Source organism: Pteropus medius, unplaced genomic scaffold (assembly GCF_902729225.1).
Source record: "Pteropus medius unplaced genomic scaffold, Ma_sr-lr_union100, whole genome shotgun sequence".
NCBI lineage: Eukaryota > Metazoa > Chordata > Mammalia > Chiroptera > Pteropodidae > Pteropus > Pteropus medius.
This window is the reverse complement of record NW_024351073.1, coordinates 11494039-11512292: the sequence shown is the minus strand read 5'-3', so window position 1 is coordinate 11512292 and position 18254 is coordinate 11494039. Positions and strand designations below refer to the sequence as shown.

Sequence of the window (18254 nt, the reverse complement as noted above, 5' to 3'; positions counted from 1 at the left end):
ACTAGAGAGTCTGAACATTACATATATAGCCTAAGATTCTTTCCAGGAAGTAGATGAGAACTGGGCTATATTACCTTCTCCCTCTGAACTGACCAGGGTAAGGAGACACAGAAAGTGCTAGTGAACCCATTGAAAACCACCTCTTTGTTCTTTATGGTCCCAGGGGACTAATGAATGCTAGGCTGTTAGCCTTCAGAGAACAGGGAGATATAAGTCAGTCCCCTGGGTACAGTTAAAAAAGTTAAGGTACTGGGTATGTGGTCCAAAACCTTCCTCTATCAGAGGGAAAGCTGGAAGTTGAGTGTTCTCTACTGGTGCTTGGCACCGTCTGAGAGAGGGGTTTATGTCAAGGTTATGTATCAACTTTTCCTACCAGTTTCAATGTAGATATTGTCTCAGTTAACCTGGTGTGCAATAGTCTATCAATTAGTTTCTGAATTACTTACAGATGGAATTGATCCAGGTGTAGTTATTTATTCAGTGTGTCCATATTGACAAGTTTAATTTTAAAACTCCAGCAGCCATATAATTGTATTTTTATTTCGTAGAAATATTTTAAATTATCATTCCTCCTTTCAATCCAATGTTAAATATATAACAGGAGTAGGTACTCAATAAATATGTGTTAACTGAATGAATGGATGAACATGAAGTATTACTTAAACATGCTTTCCATTTATATTAACTGATTTGACTTTCATTTTTTTTTTAATAAAGATAAACTTACTGAAAGAAGGAAATAAAGCAAACAATTGGTTTTATAATCTCTGTGATCTCAAAACATCTTCTGGTTAGATATCTAAACTCTTAGACTCAATGTAACTTTTTCAATGTGCATAAATATACTTGAATTTCACTTAAAAATCCTTTTTAACTTGTGTGCTTTTGTTCTAGTATCACTAAAAAATGTAGATGGTGCTATGACTGATGACAAATGAGATACTTCTTTCTAATGTATAAATCATTTCTAAAAGAGAAGTCATTCTTCGAGATAATCATGCTAAGCGAAATAAGCCAGACAGAAAATGTTGAAAATCACATGATATCACTTATATGTGGGATATAAACCTAAAAGCAACAGACGAACAGGACAAACAAACAGACTCATGGACATTGACAATAGACTAGTGATTACCTGAGGGTAGAGGGGAGAGAAGTGGGGGGAGGTAGATGAGGTAAAAGAGGTCAAATATGTGGTGACAGAATATCTAACTATGGGAGGTGAACACACAATGTAAATATATGTATGCTTTACTGTTAAAAAGTATGGCTGAAACTTGCTGAATTTCGTTAAGCAATGCCACCATAAAATACATACATACATACATGCATACATACATACATAAGAGAAGTAATCAGGCTTCAAAAGTGTTGTGCTCAGTGCTTCCTTCTCAACTGAAGATCAACAAATCTTAGTAGTGTGAAAACGAAGCAGAATTGTTTGGCCTACCAGCAGACACTTCAAACTCTGTAGCTATATATGAAGGAAAGTCCCTGGATAGTCTAACTAAAATATGGTTTAATATTGGAAATGGAATTTCTTTTTCATTTTTTTTTATGAAGAGAAAAAATGCAAATGAAGAACAATGTTTGCGTCTTAAACATTCAATCTGCTTCCACATGAGTAGTTTATTAATTGAATTCCATGAACTTAATAAAATTTTAAAATGTTGACCGCTACTACATATATTTGTCTGTGATCTCTATAATTTCATGCTATATTGTTATAAAAGGATGTGCTTCAGTAAAGTGAAATTGATTATGTTATTTGAAGCATTAATTCTATTTGCATTTATTTTGAGGAAAATGTATACAGGAAATTATAATTTTTGACTGTGCTTATCTAGGATAGAGCAAATGGTACAAATTTTCTAATTCTAACTTTTGAAGACCTAACACTTTTGAGAATTATGAGTTAGATAATTGTAGAGAAAACAATTCATTCCAAAAATAGACTGCTATTCACATATATACAGTTATCCTTTTAACTTCATTTTAAAATCAAGTAAGTTCTGATTGCAATTGCATTGCATTGTATATACATTTCTCAGGTTGCATTTTGTTTTTCTGAAATTCCCCCCCCCCAATGTCTTAATTTTGTTTGCTACAACTGAAGCATTATATATCTATAATTTAAATCTGCAGTCAGAAAATTTGAGTTGGTAGAAATCTTTTGGATCATTTAGTCTAAATAATAATGTTTCATAGGTGAGGAAAAAGTACAAAAAAGAAAAGTATTTCTAAGTTTTTTCTAAGATCATTTAGGTAGAAATCAAATGTCCTAGTTTCTTAGCAAAAGTACACCTACTCTTTTATTTTATTATGTTGGTGTTTGATGGGCAGATGTTAAAAAATATATCTGTTATTCTACTATGGTAGCTAGGATATACTTATTGATAACATCAAGCAAGTAATTTTGCAGTGTTGGAATAATGAACCATCTTTAAAGTCTCATTTAACTCACTTTCATAAACAAAAAATGTTTCAAAAAATTTTAACTAGGCAAAAAAACTAAGCAACCAATATAACTACACGATGCTTGAATACAGTACATACTAATGGATGGATTATATATTTTTTGAGCTCTATATCAAGGTTAACGTATAATATTAAAATGTTATATATATGTATATATAATTAAATTCTCATTAAAAATTATTTCTTAGGTGAGAGAGAGAAATTTAATATAAGAAATTGGTTCACACAATTATGTAGTCTGAGATGACCCAAGACCTGCAGCTGGCAAGCTGGAAGCCCAGGAGAGTCAATGTGTAGTTCCAATCCAAGTCTTAAGGCCTGAGAAACAGGAAAGCTGATAGTGTAAGTCTGAAAGCCACCAGGCTCAAGATCCAAAAAGAGCAGATGTTTCAGACTGAATCCAAAGGCCGAGAAAGACCAACATCTAAGCTCAAGCAATCAGGCAGGAAGAGTTTCTTCTTACTCTGCCATTTACTCTATCCAAGTCTTCGGTTGATTGGATGAGGCCAACCCATATTCGGAAGAACAATATGCTTTACCCCATCTATTGATCCAAATGTTAATTTTATCAAGAAACAAGCTTACAGACACACCATAACAACATCTACCCAAGTGTCTGGGCATTCCGTGGTCCAGTCAAATTAATACATAAAATTAACCATCATGCCAGGCAAATAATATCCGTGGTTTGAACTAGGTTGTTGTCATTGGACTATAACTGTTGACAGTAGAAAACATGATATGGAAGTCATGGAGGTGGATGAAATCGCTTCCAGAGAATAAGAGTGAGAGAAAGGTGGGACTTTTACAGAAATCTGTGGGCTTTCAAAACTAAAGTGTAAGAAAGAGGAGGAGAGAGGACAATGAGATGGACATGGAAGAAGACAAGTGGGTAAGAGGTAAACAAGGATAGCATCGGTTGTGGAAGCCATGTGAGATATTTTAAAGGACAAAATAGGTGAATAGTTCAAATGGACTAAAATATATTTCTCAGATTGAACTGCAAGGGAGTCATTGCAGACCTTATCAAGAAGAGGATTAGTGGAGTGATGGAGAAAAAAATCCAGATTGAAGTATGTTGATCTGTGAAAGGGATTTGATAAAATTAAATAAATAAATAAAAACAGAGAGAGTGAAAGTGTGGTGTTTATGCAGTTTAGCACTGATGTAAAGATGACACAGTTAACTTCAAGTTTGAGAGGGGAGGACCATGGGGCCAAGGGGACAATTGAATAGACAAATTTTTTAAGAAAAGAGATGTTAATTTTGACTATACCTTAAATTTTTCAAAGATAATCAGTTATCAGTTATCTGCATTTAAAATAAAGGTTCTAGAGTTGAAATAAATATGTACATACTTATTTTTAAAAGAGTTAGTATGCATAGGTTGCCCATAGAATTTCATATATTGGATTTTTCCTTGCAGGGTTTCATACCCAGAAAGTTCAGAAGTGATTCCTTAAATAGAAAAAAAATCGATATAATTCTTACCTTGTATCATACTATTGCTATAATACAATGGAATATCATTGCTGGTTTTCTGTAATCCAACCACAGGACGTTCCAAAGTTTCTAAATCTTTATAAGCTCCATCAGGTAATTTGCCCAAGAGGTTCCCTCTTCTTGAAATAGTTTCCAGAACTCCATTTCACCTCTATCCTCTCCCTAATTAATACCTGCAGGTTTCAGATCAATCACCATTTACTTGATTTTCTTGACCTCTCTTGCTAAAACAACTTCCTCTAATAAATAGTGTTACCTCATTAATGCCTCTCCTCTTGGAAATTTCCTGAGTTTTATTTTTATGTTTATTAGGTGGTTCTTTAATTAATGTATATCTAGTCCACTAGAACATAATCTTTATTAAAATATGGCCAATTGTATTTTCTTCTTTCATTGTATCCACAGCACCAATGAGCCCATCACAAATAATGAGATGTTCAATAAAAATGTGTAAAAGTATTAAATATATAAACCAAGCTTGTATTTAGCTAAAAATTGGAAATGTGTGTGAATAAGCTAGCTAACACAATCTATATTAACCTTCACATGTAGTAACTGTCAATATTACACTTAAAAGATGAAAATCATTTTTCTAAAATGAACCATGAAATTTTATTATATTTTTATTTATTATTATATCTGCTACAATATCAAATTTGTATTTGATATTCATTTGAGAGATAACAACTTATACGTTTCCTTTTCTATGAGCTTTCTAAAATATTTAGAGCCATTGGACATATTTTTGAGAAAAACTGAAAGAAAAAGTCTCAGATGTAATATGACATATAACATATAATATCTAATAATTTGTTTCAAATGGTTTGAATCATCTAAGTTGCAACATTGAGAATTGTATAGGAAAAATATTTTACTTGAAATAACTGTTCATATGTTTCATGACCAGCTAGTGAATTTAAAACCTTTCCTAGAATCAAAGAACAAATCCGTAATCATAGAATTATAGACTAATAGATTTTCAGGGGAAATTTATGCCACCAGCACAATTTCCCTGAGAGCAGGGAAATGAAAGAGGTCATTTGCTTGTGTTTTACAGATAAGGTACTGAGTTATTTTTCCTTCCATTGTAATTTATTTATGAAATTGATATATAAAATCAGAGAGACTAGAGAAAAATTTAAATTTATTTCTTCTGCTTCTAGGTCAAGAGTCTTTTATGTTTGCAACTCAGTCTACAATTGATTGATTCAAGTAACTGTGAAAATACAAATCCACTTTGCAAAACTAATATGATATACTGTCATATTCTATGCTGTCATCACGTTACCTTGTGTTTTTGCCATTTTCCAGATATAATCCTTCAGAAAAGCATGCAAATTTAGATGTTTATTGCTGCTGCTTCTGTAAGCTATGTTTCTTACTGTGATCACTGTCTCCTTATGTAAGTCATCATGAAATTTAATATTCTATTCCATAATTTGGAAAAAAATTGACATCAAGTTTATTATCCTGTATTTTTAGAATCTGTCTTCCCACCCTATCCCTGATTTAAATAAGAAAGCAATTGGGTTTTCTCTCATTTCTTAATTCCTAATTTATAAAAACAAATTATGCATTTAAATAATCATTAAGATTTATGTTAAAACCTACTTAAATTATGTAGGAACTTAAAAAGCCATTACTGGTCATTAGGTGTTTTATTATATTTTTATTCTTTAGTTTTTGATTTGCAACTAATTGTCTTCTAAAGTTCAGAAGAAAGCAAAATAAAAAAGTTACTTTTCTGTTTAATTTTTCATCATTGTGACTTTGGTCTCAACATTGGTATTTTTCTATCACATTTTTCTTTGACTACAGATTAAAACAAATGAATAATCCTAAAACAAAACAAAACATGATTATTGATATTCCTTAGAAGCTTTTACTTGACATTTTCAATTTTGTTTCTCTGTTCTTTTTACCATTCTTTTAACTTTACTTCACACAATTTCTGCCTTGCTTATGCATATAGCAGTTTGTTTTTTGTACAGTTTATGTTAAGAAATAAGTTTATTATGCAGGTGTATTTGCATCTACTAATCTTAAAGTTTTATAAATTTGCATAACATTGTTATAATAAAACAAATTATTGTTTTGTATGTTATATATAAGGCAGAGGTGTATAATTTTCAAGATGTTTTACAAGTTAAACAGATAAGTGTGATATGCTTAAGTTTAACTCCTATTTCTACAACTACTAAGTTTATGATTGATTTTTTTCAACTTACCTAAGTATTTTGTGTATCTGTGTTTTTGTTGGTAAATAGAAGTGACCTCCTCATAAAGTTATGGTAAAATTTTGAATCCTTTAAAGCTTTTTAAATTGTGATAACATTCCTCTGTGGCCTCCAGCAGCAGGCCTACCCACCTTCTTGGGGCCCCTGGCAATGGAACCATCCTACTGCAGAACCCTATTCCAGGCCTAGCCATGACACCGGCTTACCTATGGTCTTCAGCCTAAACACAGCATACGTAGGTAAATAAATTGTGGTATATAATACAATGGAATATCATTCTGTCTTGAAACAGAAAGAAATCCTTACATTTGCAATACCATGGATAAATCTGGAGGAGATTATACTAAGTGAAACAAGTCAGTCATAGAAGCACACTTACTACATGATACAATTTATACGAGGAATCTAAAATAGTCAAATTAGTTGAAGCAGTTAGTAGAATGGTGGTTGCCAGGGTCTGGGGCAAGGGGAAAATGGTGAGGTATTAGTCAAACAGTATAAAGTTTCAGTTATACAAGTAGAATAAATCTTAGAGATCTATTGTATGACATGAAACCTATAGTTAACAATACTGTATTATTTACCTAAAATTTTGCTAAGAAGGTAGACCCTTATGATAGGTGTTCTTATAAAAAATGACAATAATAATAAAAAAGGAGAAAACTTTTGGAGGAGATAGATATGTTCATGACATAGATTGTGGTCATGGTTTTATGGTTTTATACTTACCTGTGAACTTATCAAGTTGCATATATTACAAATGTACAACTTTTTGTATGTCAATCATAACTGAGTAAAGTGGTTTAAACATTGCAATAATCTTTTTAATATGTATGATAATGAAAAACGTGATTTAATGATATCTTATCAACATTTTTCCACTTCTAATAGCCTATTAATAATTAATTTATTAAGTGCCTACCTAGTTCCAAGAGGGCAATGCGCTCTGTGTCTTATATGTATTCAATAATTTTATCTTCATAACATCTCTGTGATTTGATATTTATTATTATTATTATTATTATTATTATTATTATATAGATAGTTATATGACGGCATGTATATATACTAGGTTTTACGTGATACCACATAACCCTTTGATTATAAATAACTTAATACTCAAAAATTGTATCTATCTTTTAAGCCATCTGTCCTTTATGGCCTGGATGTGTGATGTGGCTCTATTCCACATGGTCACTCAGGGATCCTGGGTGATAGAAGCTCCACCATCTTGTAGCTGCAGCTTTTGTAACACATATCTCCTTCATCCTCCACAGTATTAGAGAAGCATGCTGAAGATTTTCATGATGGCTCTTCTGCCTGCATCTATGGGCCAGAACAAGACCATCTGTAACTTCACCACATCTGTGAAATATGGAGAAATTGCTGAAATGTTAAGTGAGCTCCACTGTCCCTGCTACAGGTAGGAAGTATTAGAATTTGGACCCAGGCTGTCTGATCCTTGAGTCCCATTAGCTAAGCTGCTGTACTCATTCCAAGAATAATTTTAACAATGTAGTGTGTGTGTGTGTGTGTGTGTGTGTGTGTGTGTGCATATGCGCACATGCATTTCTGAAATTGATGGTTATTGCCAAAAATGTATTTATTCTTCTTCTTGAGCACACAAAAAAGGGTTTTTAGTTCTCTCCAATGAAATGTATGTACTACTTCTGGGCCAAAATTTATGTGAAGCCGGTATGATCTTTCATGCTTTCTTTCCCTGTTAGAGCACAGGATGAATCTCACAGTGAAGTAGCTGTGTTTCTGTGTCTTGAGGAAATACATGGACAGCCTCCTAGAGACCAGGGACAGGCAAGTTCAACTCTGTTTTGAGAACTTCTTTTCAAACACCTTTATTTGTATTTGAGCCATTTCAAATTTAGATCTATTTGTCTCATTAATTTGCATGCCATAAGTATTTTGTTGAAGCATTTGGAATTGTTGATATTTGCCTAAGTTTGACATATGAAAATAAAAATTTCATAAAGTTTAACTTAATAATATGGTTATCAAACTTTTTACATAAATACATTTACTGTTTTCTCATTAAAAGGCAGTATAATTTATTTTCTGCTTTTTTTTGTAACACTATCTGCTAATGTCATTGTTAAATTGACTATGCAAAATATTTCCTGTCTTTATTAAATTCAAGAGCACATTTTCCCATTCTTTCCAGATTTAGTGTATGTGTAAATAACTACTTCTTACTTTTTCATGAGATTTTGTTTCAGAACAACAGTTTCTCTCAGTACTTTCATTACGTATGAATTCAAACCAAGAAATTATTAAGTCATACCTCCCTCTGCACTTCGTGTCTAGTTGGTAGAGTTACAATGTTCTTACCAGTTGGTTTCATTTCCCCCCTAATTCTTTTCATCATCCATATATCTATTCTTAAGTGAATTACTTTTTCATCTAGGCAGATGATTTCTAGATATATATACAATTATATGTTTTCTTTTTTATTATTAGATATGATTCTTTGAATAAGATTCATTTTATTAAAAGTCTATAAAGTCCTATTTTCCACACTATACAATTTTGGTATTTTCATGTGATATTTATGTCTGGTGTTAAAATTTCATGCTAAAATTGTTGATTACTCATAATCTCTCTGTCATTATTTATATCTAAAGACACATTTTGTTGCATAATTATTTTCCTTGTAAATTACTAAGAAGCATTTTATTTTGCTTTTACCAATCTTCTGGTACCACATCTGTTGTCTTCATTTACACCCAGTTTTATAATTCTTCTGGGGTGTGTTCTTTCTCACCCTCGTGCTCACGTTAAAGGTCTCTTGGTTAGAATGGAAGATGCCAAGCCAAACACGTGAGCTTGTCTTTATGCCATGGAACTTCCTGTTGTAGCCCCAGTTTGCAAAACCTGTTATTTGGCATAACAGATACAGCCAGCTGTTCGCTTCCTTTACTTTTTCTAAATTAGACCTTTTACTGGAAGGAGAGATAAAAACTTGACTTGAGCCTTCTGTCCTTCGGTCTCATTTCTACCCGAAATGAAATAATTTTCTTTCCAAGTCAAAAATACAACCTCTTAGGTAAAATTTTATTTGGTTATTCTTAAACAAATTATTTCTTAATTTTTCTCAAAAAAAAATCTTTGTTCAAAAAAACACTGGCTCTGACCTCTTCTTTTATTTATCTGTAATTGTTCTTCATAAACTATGCTACAGGCATTAAGCAATGCAAAGTATCTCTAATTTATCATACGATTTTTGTTTGTTTGTTTATTACACTTCCACTAAATTAATTTAAAAGAAAATTCTCGGAAACTTGTTCCACAAACCCAGCTGGTTAGGGAGAGCATCTTCTCAAAGAAAGGCATCTAGATGCTATGCTCTTCTACAGACCACATGTGTAGCCATGGTCACCCCTTAATCAGCCATATCAGTGGGGGAACATTACTCAAAATGGCTACACATATCTACCTCTGAAGTATATTTTCTGAAATGAACTTGCCAAACTAAACCATTTTTCCCACTATGAAACCACTTTCCATGTCCATCCATACCATCTGTTCCTCATGAAAATGGAAAATGAGTTTTATGTTGACCTGGCATGTGTTAGTCAATTGTCTGCAACTGGTTCATTAAAAAATACTAGTGTTTCTTCTACCACTTTATTTTCTTTCTTCATTCAAAACAATTGTAATCATTACATTTTCTTTTTGCTTCACATGTCACATCTCTCCTTAATACTTTATGAGACCAATTTATTTGGTTTTATAGTCTTATTTAATACTTGCTGTACTGGTGAAATTATATACTCTAGTTCCTGCTTTCTGGGAACTATGGGCTCAAGCCATACTCAGCGAAAGCCCAACACATTTTTTTTATGTTAGAATTAAATTATTGTCTAGGTATATATATGGCATTATTTCAAAATGATTTTAGTTTGAAAATGGCTTCTAATTTTTTTTCATGAAGTTAACTTAGAGAAAGCTACAAGGAATATAACAAATTGTAACTAAATATCCAACATTTGTGAATGAATTAAATTAATTTTTTCGGCTGCATATGATCTCTTAGAGCTAGGTTTTGACTAACTGATCATGATAGAATGGGAAAATTGGTAATTCATATATGATAAAACATGTATTTATCTATGAAAATATAAGTAAAACATTGAGTGCAAAGAGGGAGTATTCACGTTTTAATAGGAATTCCCATAAAATTATTTTAATGACCTTTCAGTAATACATTTAAAATTATTTACTTCAGAAGAAATATATTTTCACTACTCTTATTAACTCTCAATCAATGTTTGTTAAATACATGAAAAATTCAAAAGAAATTTCTAAATGGCATGAAGACAGAAATGAAACATACATAATCTATATTGAAATGGTCATATCTTGAAAGGTGAAAGAATTGCCACTTACAGAAAAGGAAAGTTTATACCAGATTTATTCATAAATGTCCAAACTTTGAGTCAACAGAGATGTCCTTCAATAGGTGAATGGATAAATAAACTGTGTTGCATTTAGAAAATGGAATTTTATTCAGCACTAAAAAGAAATGAGCTATCAAGCTATGAAAAGACATGGAGAAATCTTAAATGAATATCACCAAGAGAAAGAAGCTGGTCTGAAAGGCTATGTACTTATATATATATGATTCTAAAATATGACATTCTGGAAAACACAAAGCTGTGGAGACAGTGAAAAGATCAGTGCCTGTCAGGGGTTGCGGGGTGTGGGACAGAGGAATAGGCAGAGCACAGAGGAATTTTAGGTCAGCGAAAACACTTCATATAATATTATCATGATGGATATATATATCATTATACATTTGTCCAAACCCACAGAGTGTACGAGAGTGAATCCTAAAGTAAACTATGGACTCTGAGTGATTACTATGTGTCAATGTAGGTTCGTCGGTTGTAGCAAATGTACCACTTTGGTGAGTGATGGTAATGGGGGAGGTTATACCTATGTGGGAGTGGGAGGTATATGGAAAATATCAGTACTTTTTCTCTTAATTTTGTTGTGAACTTAAAACTGCTCTAAAATATAAATTCTTAAAACAAAACAAAAAACATAAAGGGAGGGATAGGAGTTCACACTAGATACACAGGGACCTGGATAGGACCTGGATATGCATATTTAACAAAATTGTCATCATGGTTATGAGAATAAATTGTATGCCCCTGAATGGGCAGAGCCAGGCCAGCTACTAGGATACCTGGCACGTGGCCTCTCAGGTGCACAGAAGGGTGGCACAGTGAGCATGGGAAGGGAACCAAAGCTCTGTCTGTCACATGTGAGTGGTGGGTGAACCAGAGCTCAGGAGTTTATGTTTTCAGAACAACAGCACTAAATTGTGATAAAGGGCGAGAGTGGAAAATTACGGTGTTTGATTTGCCACTTGGAGAAAAGTGCAAGAGATAAACATGTCCTTGTTCTAAGTTATTCAGCATGTAACGATTCAATTCCAATGCATTCCAGTTCTTTTGAGGTGATTTTCTTTTTTCCTACCAACCCTATCATAATGTCTAGAATCTTTGATTTTAGTGATTTTATATCCTAATTGTAAATTTGTTTAGGATACTTAATTCAGAAAATCATATACAGGTTTCATTATTTTCAAGTAATGACTATTTCCAGAAAACAAAAATTGGAGAAAATATTTCCCTTTGAAGACAATTCTATTGATATCCCTCTTTTTAGCTTTTTTTATCCCTCTTTTTTTTTTCCTGTATATGCCTTAGCAGCCAGACATTTTCATTCTACAGGGTTCTTTGTATTTATCTGATTTCATATCTGTCCAACTTTCTCTTTGATAATCACGTGGCTTGGAGAATACCTCTATCTTCTAACTGAATTGGGCTTTCTTCTTTGAGGTAACTTATTTTACAGAATATCGAAGAAATAGGGGAGTTTCTCTAAATATCAGTGTATTAAATATGTATTTTTTCATGCTACAAGTGATACGTTACATCTAAAAATAAGAAATGTAAGATTAACAGATATGACTGTATTTCTCTGTTGATAAGATGGATTTGGATAATGCTCTGACATCACTAAATATGCGAAGAATAAATATTCTGTGACATCACTAAATATGTGAAATAAATATTCTGCTATCATTAAATAGTGAAAAAGTAAAATGTTGCCATTTTGGAAATAAAACCATGTGCACAAAGAAAATTTTAAATTGGTTCATTTCTACTAATTTCTCAGCAGAGATATCAATCTCTTTGCTGCCTTGAATTCTAGGCATGCTGGCGGGTCTGAGAATACATTCAATCCAAGTCAAATGTTTACTCTGATAGAAAGCTATAATACAGAATGACAGACTGAAGATAATCTCTATAATTGGCAACTATTTGAATTAGTTTGACATTGTTGCTGTAATAAGTCACCACAAATGCAACACTATTTTTTTCTCATAGTTATGGAAGTCATAATTTTAAAATCAAGGTATTGGCAGAGCTTTTTCTGTTACTTCTGGAAATTTCAAAGAGAATTCATTTCCTTGCATTTTCCAGCTACTAGAGGCCACTTACATTTCTTCATTTTTATCTCCTTTCTCCATCTTCAAAGTGCATCATTTCAACCTTTGCTTCTATCATTACATGTCTTTCTAATCTCTGAACTTGACTCTACTGCTCCCCTTTTAAAGGATCTTATGATTATTTTAGACTCATTTGGATAATCCAAAATAATTCCCCCCTCTCAAGGTCCTTAACTAAATCGTATCTGGAAAGTCCCTTATTCCATATAAAATCATATATTCGCAGGCCTCACTGATTGAAATGAGGACATCTTTGGAGATCTTTAATTATTTTACCACAACATGGAATATGCAACTTTTATCACCAAGCCTTTTTAAAAAACAAATTAAATATGTAAAATGTAATAAAACTGGAACTAAAACATTTATAACCTAAGACAAAAATAACTTAAAAGCCTCTGCAATCCTAACATTCTAGATCATTGTTTTATTTATTATTCTTTGAACACTGGTTAAAAAAATGTTTGTAGCATACATCACAATCACTAATACAATCTTTATTACAAGTTTATTAAATTCTACTTTTTCTCGATGATAAAAATAATCCTTTTCAGCAAAATAAATCTCTAAAAAATAATATTACATAAGAAATATATCTATATTAAGATTGTTCACTATATGCATGCAAATATTTTTAAAAAATACTGTTCCAGATCACTTTAATTAGTAACATTTATTATCTTTTCAATCATGAACAAAAATAATAAACATAAAAGAACTAAAAATTTGTCCTAAATTATGTACAAAATGCATCAGTGGCATGTCATGTAGATCCATAATAAGAAACTCAAAAGATATTTAAATATTAGAACCAATAAAGCATATTTACCTTTTGGAATTAAAAACTTGGGAAAAGAAGAATAAAATAAAGATTTCTAGATAGTGGTGTTAACTAGGATGAGGTGTTTAAGATGGGGAGCAGTTTGACAGACAAAATGTCTGTTTTCCGTTTTAATGTTGAACTGTCTATGGAGCATCCAGACTGCTGTGTTCATGGGGTAATCATGAATTGTTTCCACTCAGCATCCTGGCTTACCTCCTTAGAGCCATCTACCTCCATTCAGAGGCTGCGAAAGCTAAAACAGCCTTTCTAAAATACTTTGCTTTTCCCATTTTGATACAAAGTAGGTATCTCTAATTAGATGCACTTATATAACATATATAATGCAGAAAAGAGTTAGATGGAGTAATCATCTTTTAATTGGTAGGCTCTTCCTCCTATCTCATGTAGCTGTGTGGATGTTTTTTTTTTTGTTTTTTTTTTTTTCTACAGCAGTCTAGTCCCTATCTTCTATGTTTCAACAGCTGGGAGTGCAATTAGGGTAACATCCTGATAAGTGGATCATAGCTACAGTTGTGTGTTCTTTATCTCAACAACTCCGTTGTGCCTTCCGGGTCTTAGCCTTGAGCTTGTACTTCCATTCCTTCCAAAAATTTTAAAAGCATCTAATCACTGTATTGAATCACTTTCTGTTTAAAATAGCTAGAATGGATTCTGTTTCCTGTAAATGGTTCTCAATTGACAACATTTGGTTGGAAGTTAGTTTATACATCTGGATTTTAAAGCAAAGAACAGAATTGAGGGTACACATTTGGAAATCATTAAAGTGTAGGTCTTAGTGATGGACATAAAATTAAATGAGGTCACTCAGGAAGGGTGGCACACATAGAAACATTGGAGAGCATCAATACATAAAAAGGCATGGGAAGAAAAGCCAGTCAGAGAAGCTGGAAATGAAAGAGAAAGTATATTCTCAAGTCTTAAAGAAGATTTCAAACCTATTTTAGCATTTTCCTTTCCACTTCCTAAATTTCTTCTTCATTGTCCTTATGAGTTTCCAAACTCTCATTATCTCTTAATGTTATCACTATTTCTAGCTTCCTTTGCCTACGGCAAAGCCAATGGTAAACCATTTCAAATATGCATAATCTATCATTATGAAATCATTCCTTTATTCAGTACTTGTAATTATTTCTTCTCAAACTCTAAGCCAAGGCATTTTTGTATATTCCTCTATTACTGAACATTAGACAGTTGAGCAATTATGTGGAAATTTATAAAATCCTAACTCATCCAGTTCTCTACTAATTCATATTATTTAATGTCAAATGTTCACACAACAGTGCTTGATAACCCTTTTACTAAGGTTATAACTAGGTTATTTCCTATTAACACACACACACACACACACACACACACACACACACACACACAATAATATACATCCTTTTTTATTCTTTTGCCTTTACCCTCCAAAAATAGCATGTCATTCTTTCCCAGTTCATCCTTTTGTTATTTATCATGCCTCTTTACATTTTATCCTGAATTCATTCATTCATTCACTCCGGACATTTATTTCAAGAATTACAACCAAACAATGGTTCATGGGCTAGGATATAATAGTGAATTAAACATAGAGTCCCTGTTACTGATCTAGAACTTGCAGAAAATATACAGTGAAACTGTTTAGAGAAATTTTCAGGATGCTCTGTTTGTGCAGTTGAGGTCAGGAAAGACCTCTTCGATAAGGAAATATTTACACAGAGACCTGAAGAAAAGCCCCTTGTCTTTCTGCTGCTGATCTTTTATATTGATCTGCATAAATTTTTAATATATTTAAAACATAGATCAATTTCTTATGTGTAATACATATTTATCTTTTAACTTGGTTTATGGTATGTTAGATATATATTAGTCTTTCAACTGTATAACCTAATTATAAAACTTATATGACTTCTGGACTTTATATGAAGATTAAAAAGAATTTTCTAATCAATAAGGAAAATTATAATATTTTATTTAGTATTTACTTAGCATTTAGTATTTACATTGTACTTTGCTATTTCTTTGATTTTTATGCTTAGAATTTAGATCCATTTGGAATTTATTTTGCTGTAAAGTATAAAATACTGATCTATATGTCTAATAGATAGATGATTGGAAAGATAGATGGACAGATAGATAATAGATCTCCAACTATTTTTATAACATTCTCTGAATAATCAATTCTTTCCATACTGATTTCAGATGTCATCTTAATTTAAACTAAATGTCTATATATATTTGAGTCCATTCTGAGCTTTCTAATTTGTTCCACTGAACTGTAGGATTTAATATTATAAAATGCTAAGATAAATAATATTTAAATATAGTACATTATTTTAGTAAATGATTATCAATTCAGTAAATATATAAAAATGTAATATATGACTAACTCGGCTATACAAGCCTTTGAGTACATCTTGGTAGATGATTTACTAAGAAGTTGCATTGATCAATAAGTATCAAAAATTCTTTGTCATGACAGATTACTGTTTTGGGAATTTCTAGTTCTTTATCTTAGTAGAGTTTTCATGACCTTTACAGCTATAATAAGGTCCAGCGAACACGGTGTGAATAATTTGCTGCATGCTTTTTTTTTTTTTTAAAGTAACATTTATGCTTAAAACTTTTGTTCTGTTTCAGTAAGGCACTTTAACATATGCTGGTTAAATTCTGTCTTCTTGTTACAGTCTAAATCTGTTTTCATTCAGGTTGTTTGCTTTATGCCTCCAAGCTAAAAAAGGATATTTAAAATCTTGAGAGAAATGATTCACACTCTCCTTGGCAGCTAAAGCTACAATCCTTGCCTTTTGCTCACTCCTTGGAATTTTATGAACTAAAAGATTAAGACACCCATACCACATGTATAAACCAAATGCTTTTAGTTCTCCTACTGACAACAAAATTACTTGTGGTTTCTCAGAGAAAAGTCACTCATCTCCTTAATTAAAACTGTTTTCATAGACTGAAAATGATGGGAATCTGTCTTAAGAATTCTTTTTTTATCTTTCTGTTGTTTGTTTGTTTGTTCGAGTGATACAGAATTTTTTTTTTTTTTTTTAATCAATGAATGTAAAAGGTCAATTCTAAGTGGCAAGTGTAAAACCTAAAGCAGTCACTTGCTACGTAACTTCTTTGGGATCTCCTTGTGAGGACCCATTAAACGTTAAAGTTGGATATTGTCAAGGAAAGTTAATCATGAATCAAGGAGACATTGTGATATATACCTATAAGACAAATCATTCCAAAAAGGAAATGAAATATAAGTAATTTGGTTTCCTAATTAACACCACTGTCATGTAAGTGTTACCATGTTATTACTATGAGAAAGACATCTCAGAGAATTTACATCTGCTTCCAAAGGTTGTTCATGAAGTGAAAGAGAAGTTATGGATAGAAAGCAAGGAACTGTAGAATTCCAGACTCTTTGTCAAAACAGTGTTGTAAAATAATACAATCACAGCACTGGCATCAGGGGTTAGAATCCTATTAATGTAACTTGCAGGCTGACTGGACAAGGAACTTCGCCACTTTAGGCTGATAGAAACTGCTTCCTGTGCACATGATATCCTGGAGCATAAATATACCATGAAACTTAGCTGTTTCCGTTATTATGATCTTCTTGTCCACAGAGTTAATGTGCTTTCAAAGACCCATTCTAGTCCTTAAGGATCTTAAATTTAGAATTTGAACAAACTAATAACCACGATATATGGTATTATCTTATGTAATAATAAAGGAGAATAATAAAGACAGAAGAAAGTATTCTACAGAGACTAAAAACAGTGAAAGATCAGTTCTGGCCTGGTAATGGGTCAGAAAAGTTTTAAAAAGAAATCATCTTGAAATGAGAATTACAAGGTTGAAAAGAAAAGTTCAGTAGGTGATGGTGAGAGTGTGACGGAGGAAAACTCTAGATGTAGGAAAGAAACATGGCATAGAAATACCCTTTTAAAAATTGTTGAGACAATGTGTTTTGAGTGGAGTGTATAAAAATCCACCGATATTTGTAAAATAGTTAATAAAAATCAAGTTTAGAAATATTAATTGAGGCAGTTTCAGAGGAGCTTCTATGCCAGTTGTATTACCATCAGTACTACATGCTGGATGAAGTACAATTTGGCATTAAGAATCACTTCCAAAGCAGACTGCTTTGAGATTTATATTTTATGGTTTTAATGCTCGTTTGTTACCAAATATATGACAGTAGCTAATATTAACATGCTAAAATAGCACCTCTTAATTTAACATATTATCCTAGACATATGTCACATATTATGGGTAGATTAACACAAATTATTTTCTTTATAAACTTACAGATGCTTTCGATAAGCATTTTATAAAAGGCAATTTTTGCCAATTTATTTATATTTGTAGTAAAATTATACGGGCAAAAAAACCCCTCTGTGATATGGAACACATTTTAAAAATCATAACTTAATTATCTTCAAGAATTCACTGATCTTTTATTCTGGTCCTAGTCTCTCTCTAACTAGCTACATGACCTTGCATTTCTTATGCAGGCTTCAGAGGCCTTTGTTTCAATATCTCTAAACAAATTCTTGACTAACTGACATCCTAGTCATTTGTGGCTAAATCATTATATGGTTAGTTACATTAAATATACTTTTGATAGAAATAAGAAAATCAGAAATTAGCTTACATAAATCAGAAAAAT

The 18254-nt window shown here is 32.0% G+C and overlaps 1 long non-coding RNA gene across 1 annotated transcript in view; it reads left to right on the top strand.

Annotated features, from left to right (window-relative positions):
- Positions 1-18254, top strand: part of LOC120586236 (uncharacterized) — a 66718-nt gene that overhangs the window by 28865 nt on the left and 19599 nt on the right. Inside the window, exon 2 of the long non-coding RNA XR_005648647.1 lies at positions 7496-7641. This is a non-coding gene — a long non-coding RNA (uncharacterized LOC120586236). The remainder of the gene's footprint in view (positions 1-7495; positions 7642-18254) is intronic.